Here is a 12,094-nt window from a genome sequence, read left to right as displayed (position 1 = left end):
AGCAGGGAATCAAATAGAAAATCTGAATGTTTGGAGGGAAAGGTGGAGAATGGTGTGCAGGTGCCCTGGAAAATGATGGGGTGTTTTGTAGCCTGAGAGGGGGGTGACGAGGTCTGGGGCAATGCCAGGAGGATGGGAGGAGGCAGAGACTGTGGAAAGCTGGGGAAGAAGCCTTCTTTGCAGGAAGCCGAAATGTTATTACTAATGCTTGACTTCCTAGAAAAAAAGATTGTCTATTTATATACTTCTGCTTCACAGAGCCGCAGTTCTCCATGCCTTTTCTCCCTGGTGTTTTCATTTTCGGTTTGCAGCAGGTGGTTAAGGCTACTGTGTGCTGTCAAGTAGGTAGTTCACAGGCTGCTGCGTGGACTTGCTTCTCTTGGGGAACAAGAAAAGGCAAGCCCTGGGCATGAAGAGTTTGTTCCTTGTGTCCCATTGCATCTGCTGGTGGAGGTGCTGTCCTCCTCCACAGCCACGGAAATGCTGCTGGTAGAGAGATTAAGATCCAGCAGCTTTGAATAAAAAGGGCAAAAGCATAACATTTCATTAAAAAAAATAAATATCTAGATATAATCCCTTATCACCCATCTGATGAAACCTTCCTGGGCCATCCCTAGGCTTCCTTAGCTGAAGTGCTGGTGGTGACAGGTTTTATGCTCCAGCAGCAAGGTGCAGAATCTCACTATTGCCTAATAAGCTTGGCTAATGGCTGATTTGCATTATTCTCTCCCTCCAGGGATGCGCAAAGAATGCAAGGGGCTTGGAACTTGCTGTTGTATGGGCAAGAGGTCTGGTTTCTGTGGAAGGCGATGCACACACATGTGCTGGAGCCATACTTTCAGTAAGTGAAGTGCTGTCGTGGCCCTCGCATCTCTACTTGCTCTTCCCTATGTGCTTCAGCAGTTCAGGCAGATTGTTTTTCACAGAAAATCCAGGTTATTTAATGTGATAGCAGTTAGAAATGCTTTTCCATTGAAATTCTGTTGAAATTCGAAAATCTCCTCTAACGTATCTGACAGCAAGAAAATGAATTTTCTTTGTAGAATACTTATGCTTTTCCTGTATTCAGGTATCTTGAATTTAATATCTGATATACCCCTATAATGATAGAAACGGGAGTTTTATTCCATGAAAAGATGGGAGATGCCTCGCTTTGCTCACTTCCTGATTGTAATTGTTGCTTGTTCCAAGCCCTGCAAGACTTTGAAAAGTCAGCTTTCTTGAATGTAATGCAAATACATAATTAAGTTACTGCAAAAGTGCAAAGGCACTTAAAGCAGTCCGGCTCTGCTGCAGTTGGACTTGTGGTTGTCACAAAGGACAGACAGGACGAACAACTGCCAAACCACTAAAAGCACGTACCGTACATCTCAGTGTAGGCGGTGGGAAGGGTTTCAGTGTTGGGATTCTGGAAGACTGAATAATTCGCTCATGGTGAATGAATAATTACAGCCCAATTTATAATCATGCCAGTTACATATTACTTTTTTGAAAATCATACAGCACCCTGGTTTTGAATGATAACAACAGCCATTCTTGAAATGATAAATACTTGGGGATGAGCTGCAAAGGTTTTATGGATGTGAATTTGGTTTGGTAATGGTTTTCAGGGTAGGTTCAGCCATAGTGGTATATGGCTTAACATAAATGATGTGTCAGCCCCAACAGATGTAATTAATGCTTCTATTTCACAGCAGTCTGCACTGTTCTGTGCTCTGGGATGGACCTGTGTTTCTGCAGTGGACTCAATCCAGCATTCTCAGTGCTGCCCCAACCCTCCCAAAGCTCATAGCATGGTGATGCTGCTGCCCTTACCACCAGTTACCTTGTCCCAGCAAAGATCAACTTCCTGTCTCCTATGATGATGGACTAATTACTCTGCCTCTCTGTTCTAGCAGTGGTAGCAGCAGGATGCTTTGCCAGCGGGTAGAGGAGGAGTAAACTTGGGCTGTAGGAGTGTGTTGTTGAGTATGTGAGTGCTGAGTTTAACAGGGGAAGGTAGTATCTGTTACTGGACCTGATGACAGAGCTGGCGAAACAGAGTAAGTTTCAATGGCCAGGCTTTCAGCAGGTCCCTGCTTTTGGTCTGGCTGGAAGTACAGAAGCACTCAGCCTCCCAGCCAAGGAATGGCACCCCCAGGCCCTTATCTCTTTGGAAAGTGTAGTAGTTGTATGTTTTTCTACGCAGCTTTGTAATTTTTCTAACACTTGTCAGATAGGGCTTTGGCACGCTCTAGTTTTCCTCCTGCTGCGGCTGAGCTTGCATGGGGAGAGCATGTGAATGTGCAGATGCCTCAGTAAGGTGTGAGCTGTGCCTCTGTCCCCTTGCCCTTGGGAGGTGGGGCTGCCATGACCGCTTGTCTTGGGGCAAGGACAGGTAGCCAGGGACCTCAGCCAGCCTTGTTCAGCTATGGATAAAAACAAGTGGCAGGCTCAGTATAGCGGTGTCATGGTCCACTCAGTGGAATCGTGATGGTTCGTAAACTATGATCTCTAAGCGCAAAAATCAAGGCGACCACGCCAAGGGGTTATGCTTCAATTAAACAGCACAATTTTATTGTTTGCCCGTAAAGCAGCTTGCGATAGGTAGAAAGACAGAAAGTGAAGGAAAGGTAAAGTAAAAAGAAAAGGGAAGAGATTATAGCTACCACCACTGGTCCAAGGCGTCCCTATGGTCCCAGGTCCAGGCAGCATCCTGCCGGTCCTTCCGATCGTCATGATCCTTGGTGGGGAAGATCTCCAAAGTTTGGTTGCTAAGAGGGCATCTTTTATGACAAGCAGCACACCTTGCTTCTCCTCTGGTCCATGGATTGTTGCCAGTCTCCGCCTTCTCGAGCCAGGTTATCACGCATGTCCAAAGAAGAGTGCCCGAGGTGTGGTCTGCCTCAGAGGCGGGTAGCTTCAGACCAGGTAGTGTATTTTTGTATTATAATGATGATATAATGAAGAAAGTTCACCTGAAGTTTATGTTTTCTGGTTCGTTGTTATGACCACGGCTGTGATCCATCTTCTGGACAGCTATTATGTGGCCTTATTGTAGTTGTTCCTTTCAATCCCAGGTGGCAGGGAACGGCATAGTACTCCTTGTACCGTGCAGTTCTCCTTCCCAGGGTGCAGTTGTTCCTTTCAGTCCCAGGTTGCAGGGAGCGGCATAGTACTCCTTGTACTGTGCAGTTCTCTTTTCCAGGGTCTTTGTGTCTTGGTGTCCATGAGGACCACATTCCATCTCCAGGTGTCTGTTGGCAACGTTGAGACAAAATTGTTCTCTTTAGACCAACTCTTACAAGCGGAGAACATTTCCAGTAGCAGAAGTGCCCAGCTGAGTGCAAGAATGTAGTTTTGAGGAAGAACCTTTGCCCCAGTTCTAATGTCCCATCCTGTCACCTGATGGGGTGAAGGGACAGTGGTGAATTTGTGGCATGCAAATACAGCCATCCCCTGGACGTACCGCCCAGAGCATGGATGGGGAAGGGGCTTGGCAGTTTGCACTTGAACATGCGTTTCATCTGGAAGTGTGGATTTTACTAGCGTGAGATCATTTCAGGTCCCTCAGAAGTGTAATTGGCCTTGCCCATGTATTGCTAATTGTTCTTGGTGATACAAATGAGTACCAGAAGCAGTGGTGTCTGGGGGCAGGAATCTGGGGAGCTGTGTGTAAGCTGGCATAATTACATCTCTTCCTGTGTGCAAAGATAGCTGAAGTCAGCAGGTATTGAGCGTAGGTGAATGCATTTCATGAGGAAGCCCATGTGCAGATCCACAGTGTTAAACAATTGTGGCTCACTAGGTTGTCCCTGAAAGGTTTTACTGTTCAGAAATAAGAAGTCAAAGAAACAGGTATTTTCTTACTTATCCATACTGCAGGCATTAGGGATTTCAGTGGGTATTTTCTTACTTATCCGTGTTATGGGCATCATTAGGGATTTCATTTTGCTTTGCATCAGACTTTGTATAGAAGTTTCTGCAAAATGTAAAAACTTGTAATTAAAGTAGCCTTAAACGTCTGCAAAATTTGGCAACAAATGAGAACTTCACCCTCCTTGCCTTTTAGCCTCCCTGTGCAGTTCTAGACACGAGTGTCTTAAGGGGAGGGAGTCTGTGCAGAGGTAGGGGTGTGATCTGCCCTTCCACAGCTCCAGCCTCTGTGCATCCCGCTGGGAATCACTGGGTAGCTGCTTGCCCCTGTTATGCCTGAAGCTGAGAGTGCAGCTGAAGGAGAGCATTTCATCTTGTACCCCACATTCCCAAATAAGCCTCCAGAGCACCAAATCTTAAGAAAGACCAAAATAATTTCACTCTAAACTATGCCTCAACTTCCATCTAAACAGAGGAGTAATAATAGCACCCTGCTAGCTCCTGAGATGTGCTCAGGAAAACAGGGATAAAAGCATCTGTGAGGATGAAGTATCATTACTTGGCCACTGCTGCTGTCCTCCTCCCCTGCCTGGGCTATGTCAGCTGCTCATCAGTTTAAAGGCTGCAAATAACCTCCAGAGCTTCTCCAAGCAGAAACAAGAAAATGCTTTGCTAGAAACAATAGCTCTTCATGCACTTTTTTCTGCTTTTGTGATATTCACGTGTGAGCCAAGGCCTGTGATTTGGCAGAAATTTTGCCTGGAGATCTGTGGAATTTAATGTGGAAATGCTCAGGAAGCTTTGCATAAGCCCCATTATTTTTTTTTCTGTTGTACAAACAGCCATGGAGCTGAAGCTCTCGGATTCCCGGCTGCTACCGTGCCCCAGCCTCACACAGTGTTTGCTCCAGCATCTCTTTTCCCTTCTCATTTAGCGCTGGGCCTGCTTGCTGTCCTCCTCTGCAGTTTCCTCTCCCCTCACCTTGCAAAGCAGTGGCTGGGTACCTTTGCAGGGAGAGACAGAGCTCTCCTGGGGATGGCATCAGGGAGAGACAGCATTAGCACATCAGTGGACAATTAATGGTGATAAAGGTTTTACTTGCCTTTATTCCAAGCCGTTTGTGGGGTTGTGTGGTTCACAGGCTTCCGTACACATTAGGGAGACAAACAAGACATCTTGTTTCTTCAGTTAGTTTTCTTTTCCCTTTCTTCCTATTTTTCTCTGAAATTTAGGGTAATCTGGGTGTTCTCCAAGCTGTCCAGACCTATCTCCAGACAGACACCAGAAACCCTCGTCTCCCTCCCTCTACATGCTTCTACACCTGCTGAGGATGCAGATGCCTGATCTGGGGGCAATTACCCAACAAGAGAGAATGACTTGGCTTTCTTTTGTTCTGTTTTTCTTTTTTGTAATAAGTGAAGCCAAGCCAATACCCAGCTGGACAATTCTCCCCTTCCTTGAGCCTCAGAGAGGTTTGGATCCACAGATTGTTGGGTGCTGAGCCCAGTTTCAAATGTGGGGCAGGTCAAAACTGCAGCTCCCTATCTCCCCATCACAGTTTTGGCCTCTTTTCATTTCTTTGCTCTGTGCGAGGGATCAAGGGTGATGGCTGCTTGGTGCAGAGACAGAAAGAATTGGACTAACACTCGTAAGCATGGTGTTTTTTCCTGGTGTGATCATAGAGTTCATCCAGTCTGCTGACTGAATAATGTACTGTTCACTGGAATAAAATGAGGGTATAGAATTACTTTTTTATCTTATTATTTTCCCTCTTTTCTTTTTTCTGCCCCCCCCCCCCCCCCCCCTTTTTTTTTTTTCCTGGAGAGGACATCCTTTTACCTCTCCCCACTTTTCATTTTCTGGCAATACTGAACTAGCTCATGCACGGGCAGGCTCATGGTAGTAGGAGCCCAAGGAATAAGGAACAGGGACTTTGTGCTTCAGGCCAGGAGCCGGTGGCCATGGGGACAGCAGTGGCTCCTAGGTGACTATGGAGTGCATGTTAGCCTTGGTGATATGCTGAACTGCTCAAGCAAATTGTCTTGAAATAGGCTTCATATGCAATGCAGAAGAACCCAAGCAAAACATAGAACCCAGCCAAACCCAAATTTATGCTTGTGATTACTGAAGCCTGTGAGATCAATTTTGTGTTTACTTAAAACTGATTTCAAAGAGGTTGGTTTTATTTTTTTCTTTTCATTCTCATTCTTGATCCTTGGGTTGGGGGCTGGTCGTGGCAGTGATGATGGCTCAGCACTGCAACAGCTGGGACTGAGAGCATCCTGCTGTCCTGCCTGAAACAGTCGATGGCCCCAGAGATGGGAAAGGCAGCAGGAGCAGGCAGAGGGGCAGGTGCTGTACTGGGCAGTGTGCCCTGACAGCCAACTACTGTGGTCGCTGCCCACTCCTGCAGCCGAGCTGGCAGCAGGCTGTGCCCCCTGGGAGATGGAATAACAGCAGGCAAAACTGCATGGTCCTTCTGGAAAAAGTAATGATGCTTTGGAATCACTGACCTTACATGAGGTCACCAGCCAAGGAGCTTCTCGTGTGAAACAACCAGTGCTTAGTTTGGACCCAGGACTAAGTTTTGGGGGAAAAACAGAGCTCACTGACCTTAAGTCAGACTGTGGGACCTCAGCACTGCGAGATTGTTTCAGTGCTTGTGTTCTGTCCTTATCCCTCCCTGTGACAGTGAGAGGAAAACATCTCTAGTTTACTACATTGAAGCATCTGTCCCGTGACCACGCTGAACCTCTGTGGTGGGTCATGGATGAACTTTTCTCCAAAGTCCTGGACTCAGATGCTAAATGCTGGCTCACGCGTGCTCTGAACTGTCCTAAAAGGCACTGCAGAACAACAGTGGAGCACAGTTATACCCTGCAGAATAGGATCTGTGGTCACCGCTCTGTTGGCACATCCCAGCAATCACCCAGGGCATCCAGAGTGATTCTCTTAATTTCATGAAAATGTGGAAAAGTAGATAGGAGCAGATAAGCAGAGCTTTTTTTTTTTTCCTTCATTTCTAACTTTTGAAAAGACTGAAGATAGCAAGTGTTAAAAGCACCAGTTAAGTAAAAAAAAACCCAAAAAACAGGTGGGGTGGGAGTGGGTTTGAAGCCAACAAACAAAAAACTCCAAACCCCATAAAGCCTCTGCAGAGCTGGCAGAAGCCAGAACACAATAATAGCAGCAATGGCTGATTCAATCTTCCATGTCATTCCACGTATGTTGGGTTTACCCCAGCAGGATGGGAAAGCCTAGAAAGTTGCATAGCAACATATTTCAGGACAAAACGTATAGAAAATAAACACATGGGGTAAATAAATGCCGGCAGGAAGCAATGGCTGCCCAGGACAGAAACCAGAGGTGATGCTGGTCACAGCGCCCCTGGCTCCCTACCATCAGCAGTGCTGCATGGGACCCAGCCTGACCAGGGCAGGGAAGCGTCCACCTGTTTTATTTTTTCAGGAATTCCTGGCAGCGAGCTGTGTGGCCCCCATTTCAGCAGATAATTGCCTGCAGCCTTCGGCATTTTAACTGGCCTAATCCCTGCAGGGCTGGAGCCAGCAGCTTTATTGCTGGCCAGAACCCATCATACCTTTTAGCAGCAATGTGGTGAGCATGCGCCGATACCAGGCCCAGATGGAGTTGTTCCCTATGCAGATTCCTTCCTCTGGATCCCTCCCTTTCTTCTTCCTTTTTTCTTCCTTTTGACACTTACTTATTTATAGATTTGTCAGAGGTAAAGGGTTGCATCCTGGTGGCGGTTTGTGTTGGCCCTGTAGATAAATGCAGCTTTGCCTGGGGCTGCCGGATGTGTGGAAATGGCACCAATGAGACAGCAAGAGTTTCTAAACAAGCTTAATTAAATCTGAGCAACACTCTTCTGTGAGCTGCTGGATCCCTCCTGTCCCTGAAAAGCACTGCAAGAAAACTCCATTTCTTGTTGAGCTGGCCTCATTCAAGCAGGACTGCATTGGGTGCTTGTGCCATGGGCTGGGACAAGGATGGTGCCCAGCAATAGTACTTGTGGAGCAGCAGACCCCTGTCTGTGAGGCAGAGGGACTCTGGGCTGGGGGTTTGGCGCTGGCAGCTTGGGGAAAGAAAACTGAATTTGTGCTTGTGAATGGAAATGGCTTTGGGTGATGATCCTGGAGCGGACAAGGTGGGCAGTGCTGCTGTTGTCACATTGCTTGTCTGTGCAGAACCTCACTGCTGCTGGCAAAGTTATTGTGTGCTGCCTAGTTGCTTTTGGTTGACGTTCAGGCACTGAAGTAGGGCGGAAGCAACACTCCCAGCTAGCTTTTAACTCTTTTGCGGGGTTGTAATTTCTACGTTGGTTGCAGAGGAAGGTGAGCTGGGCAGCAGGGCCGGAGCTGTGGGGTGTGGGAGCCTGTGGCAGGCAGCGCTGGACACCGGGGCCCTCAGGAGTGGGGAAGTGAGCCATGAGAAAAAGTATTTTACTGATTTAAAAAGAAAAAGAGAGGATTAAAACCTGCAGTTCAGTGTTGAAGGACAGGAGAGGGAGAGGAGGAGGGTTCAGGGTAGCGGGATGGAGCAGCCCCTGGCAGGGCAAGCAGGATGATCCATGAAGCTGTGGTGAGCATACAGGTATCATAGTACATGCACAAGATAAATCAACATGTGTAACAAGCATTAAGGGGGAAGAAGGTATCTTATAGAGACAGAGCCCCAGAGCCTATAGGACTAATTGCCTGGGCAGGCTGGAGGAGCAGATGGCGTTTAAGAGCCATGGGGACCTTTCTCTGCTCTTTGGTGGAGACGGTGTTAATCAGCGTGGCTTAGTGGCTTGTGGCAGATGTCAGGGAGGAACAGGAGGGCTGTTAAGCACGAGGAAATTACTTGCTGTCTAGATGGGCTTAACACAATATAAACCACACGGTATGCACAGAAAGTTAAAGCCTGAAATGGTGAATGAGCTGGAGTTACGCAGCACAGGAGTGCAGACATGAGTGGAGGGTGATGTTTTTCCTGTATGGTGTTGCTTGGAGCTAATGCTGAAGCACAGTGTCCGTGCACTGGTCTTTTCCTTCAGATAGAATGACATCTGCAACGTTTCAGGGCCTGCAAGACAGCTATGTTGTTTTTCCCTTCCTGCTACTTTGTCACCATCCTTTTTTCCCCTAACAATTTCAGACTGGAAGGAAACCATCTAGAAAGGAGCCTGGGAACAGAGACAATCCAAGCCCAAGCAAGTAGCTTCCTACCAGCTTCCTTCAGGGTCTGGCTCTTCCCACCATGCCACGGAGCTGGGCGATGCGTCCCTCCCTGCCTCTTTACCTGGGCCACACTGAGCACCATTGCAGCTGACGTCTCCCCATATACAGGGAATTTTTCCCAGTTCCTGAACTGGGAAGCAGGACTGCAGCATCTTTGCTCCCCATTTGGCAGCCCCTCGCCTTGCTCAGCTGGGATTTGTGAACTGTCCCTATAAATACATTTCTAGCTGAGCCTTTTGTTCATTTGTTTTCTGCAAAAACCACGCTGCAAAACCTCCCATTCCTAACTTCCTCTTCTTGCTCCTGCTGGATTATACGTGGTGTATGGGGAAACCAGAGTTACCTGTGCATTCAGAGTATTGATATGGGCAGACATGGTAAGGGTACAGTCTGCCTTCCTTATGGATGCCCTTCTCAAACTCTTGCTTAGGAAGGTTTTTTGGCTAGAAAAAAATAGGATGTTTTTTGCATTTGGCAAGTTGGGGAAAATGTGTCTAGACTTAAGGAAAACTGGTAAAATGGTATTTTAATTATGATTCATTACTGCAGTGTCTTGTTTTGGAATTGCACCTTTGGCCAGCATGCATCTCACCAAAGATGCTGTGATAGTGCCCCGCAACTTTCCTGTTGGTTTTAAATTTCATTTAGAAAAACAATTAAAAAAGGGTAAAAAAAAAAAGCAGCAGAGTTACTCTCTTCACAAAAGTAAAGGCTTTAGGCCAAACCTACTGCTATGAAAATAAACAGAATTTCATTTTTTTGTTGCACGTTCTTCCCATATATTGGATTTCCATGCACGGTGACAAGGATGGATCTGCCAGACTAAGCAGCGATTGGATTCAGATGGCTTTGAGTTGCGATTGGTTTGGCTTTGGAGAGCTGGAACTGTCCTTGGAGAGGGGGGTTTGGACCTGAGCTTGAGGCCTTACTCTCTAAAGAGCAAACCCCTTGCAGCCTGATTTATCTAAGCTGTTTGCTTTTCATGGCTCTGACTGGAAATTATTTTCCTCCTTTATTTGTCCTGTACTTAAGGTGTGTTTTTAATACATGCAACAAGCTGGCAACTGCAGTTGTCATTCGACAGGCTGGACTTGTGTTCACCAGCGTTTGCATGTAGATCTGCATGCAGGCTCTTGTCCAACAGTTGCATTTGTCTTCAGATTATCTTCCCTAATCTCTCTAGAGAAATGTTTCCTGGGGCTGCTGACAGGGTGCTGGCCAGGGAAGCCAAGCTGCCCACGAGTAACCCCTTGAGCTTTGTGCGCGCGCCCTCCTGATTGTGGCACTGTGGGGATGCTGCTGCTCCTGGGCAGCATGGTCCCCTTCGCTGGGGCATCAGTGGTGCCTCACCATGGAGGGGGCACAGGCAGTGCAGGAGCAGAACGGAGAATGTGGCATGGCCGCGACGCTCAGAGGGGAGTTGGTCCCTGCATTTATGCTGGTCCCCCAGGTTGTTCTCTTGCTCTCACTCACCTGTGTTTCGCAGTTGCAGTTGGTGTAGGCACAGGCATGGCAAAACCCGTGGTGAACACCACATACAAAGCATGAGCCGTAAACTGAGACTAATTTGGCACAGAGTTCAGTCATAAAGGATAAATGTGCTTTATGGCCACATTCAGGCTGTAGCTGTAATGGCCAAATAAAACCATACCCAAAGTGATGGAAGCTGTCAGCTCTGCCCCAGGGAATCGGGTTTTCATGCAAGCAAAGGGTGACTATTGCAAATCAGAAAAAGGGCAAAGGACTGAATGACCAGAGTGCGGAGAGAAGCGGGGGGGAAACGGGGCAGGCGTGCTGGAGGGGAACATTCATGGTGAGCTGAAACTAGCAGTGGGAGCCCCTGTGTTTATCAGTAATTGTGTCATTTCCTCTGTGCTGCAGGTGACTGCTCAGGTGCCTGGCAGAAGAGAGGAAGACATGAGTGCTGCGGTTGCTCTGGGTACAGCAGAGCTGGCTATGCTGGGCCAGGATGCAGGATCAGGCCACACTGGCTCCTTGACGCTGTAGCTCGAGCGCTGTGAAACTGCCAAAACCATGAGCAGTGAGCATCTGCGGCAGGTAGGACACCGGGGCTCATCCCTTCTGCCAGGACACTGATTTCCCACTGGTGTTGCCTGAAGAGGTATTTAGCTCCTTTATGCAGTGGGGAAACGGAGGCACGGGATGGTTTCTGAGACTGGGTGCATTTTGGGAATGGCAGCAGATCTGGACCTGAGCCAGGCTGTCTGCTGCTTTCTGTACACTAGCATCGCAGCTTCTGTGAGTCTGCTCCTTGGCCTCAGGGGTCCGGGGCAGGGGAAGTGAGGAAGGAGCTTGCTGCCAGCAGCCTGGTGGACCCAAGACGTTTTTCTAATAACATCCAGAAAGAATCCACAGAAATTGCTAGCATCTCAGAAGCAAAAAGAACATCAGCTTCAGGACAAATGTGATTTGAATGGCTTAGGAAGGGCAGCCTAGGGGAGAAGCCCACTGCTGGGGCTCCCCAGATGCCATGGGCACATCTGAAATAGCAAATTCAGTGGTGTGAGCTCTGCTCCCCCAGCAGCCCTGCGCAGGCATGGCCAGGAGCAGCATCCTGCCCAGCAGTGCTGTAACGGAGCCTTTCCTTCTAGGATTAGGCCAACGTTTGCTAATTTGAGTCTAGACACCCCTTTTAATTGAGGCATGTTGCAGCATTTGGCTCTTTTGGTACGTGTGGGTACAGGTGCCCACCCACCCTCCTTCCCAGCTCCTGACCTGCAAAAGGAGGAAATACATGTTGGGATAACTTCTGCAGAGAAACAGTAGATTTGGGGTGGCAGGGAGTGGTCTGAGCTTGTCCCAAGCGTACCTGCCACCCAGGACCCCCTGCTGTGGAGCTGTGCAGGGCAGAGGTGAGCCCTGGCAGTGGGGCTGGGAGGTGGTTTTGTGGTCACTGTGTGTACCAGGGTTTCTCTGTGCCTTTGGTGGTGACAGCAGGTGGTCCCAGGGGAAGGGCCTTGGGGGCCAGGGGGGAGTGA

At 48.2% G+C, this 12,094-nt stretch overlaps 1 long non-coding RNA gene across 1 annotated transcript in view; it reads left to right on the top strand.

The window, feature by feature from the left end:
- LOC129784974 (uncharacterized) overlaps positions 1-12,094 on the top strand; it is a 36,028-nt gene that overhangs the window by 15,683 nt on the left and 8,251 nt on the right. The window contains exon 5 of the long non-coding RNA XR_008748320.1: positions 10,977-11,153. This is a non-coding gene — a long non-coding RNA (uncharacterized LOC129784974). The remainder of the gene's footprint in view (positions 1-10,976; positions 11,154-12,094) is intronic.

The sequence above is a fragment of the Falco peregrinus genome, chromosome 8 (genome assembly GCF_023634155.1).
Source record: "Falco peregrinus isolate bFalPer1 chromosome 8, bFalPer1.pri, whole genome shotgun sequence".
Classification (NCBI taxonomy): Eukaryota; Metazoa; Chordata; class Aves; order Falconiformes; family Falconidae; genus Falco; species Falco peregrinus.
This window is presented reverse-complemented; position numbering and strand designations above follow the sequence as displayed.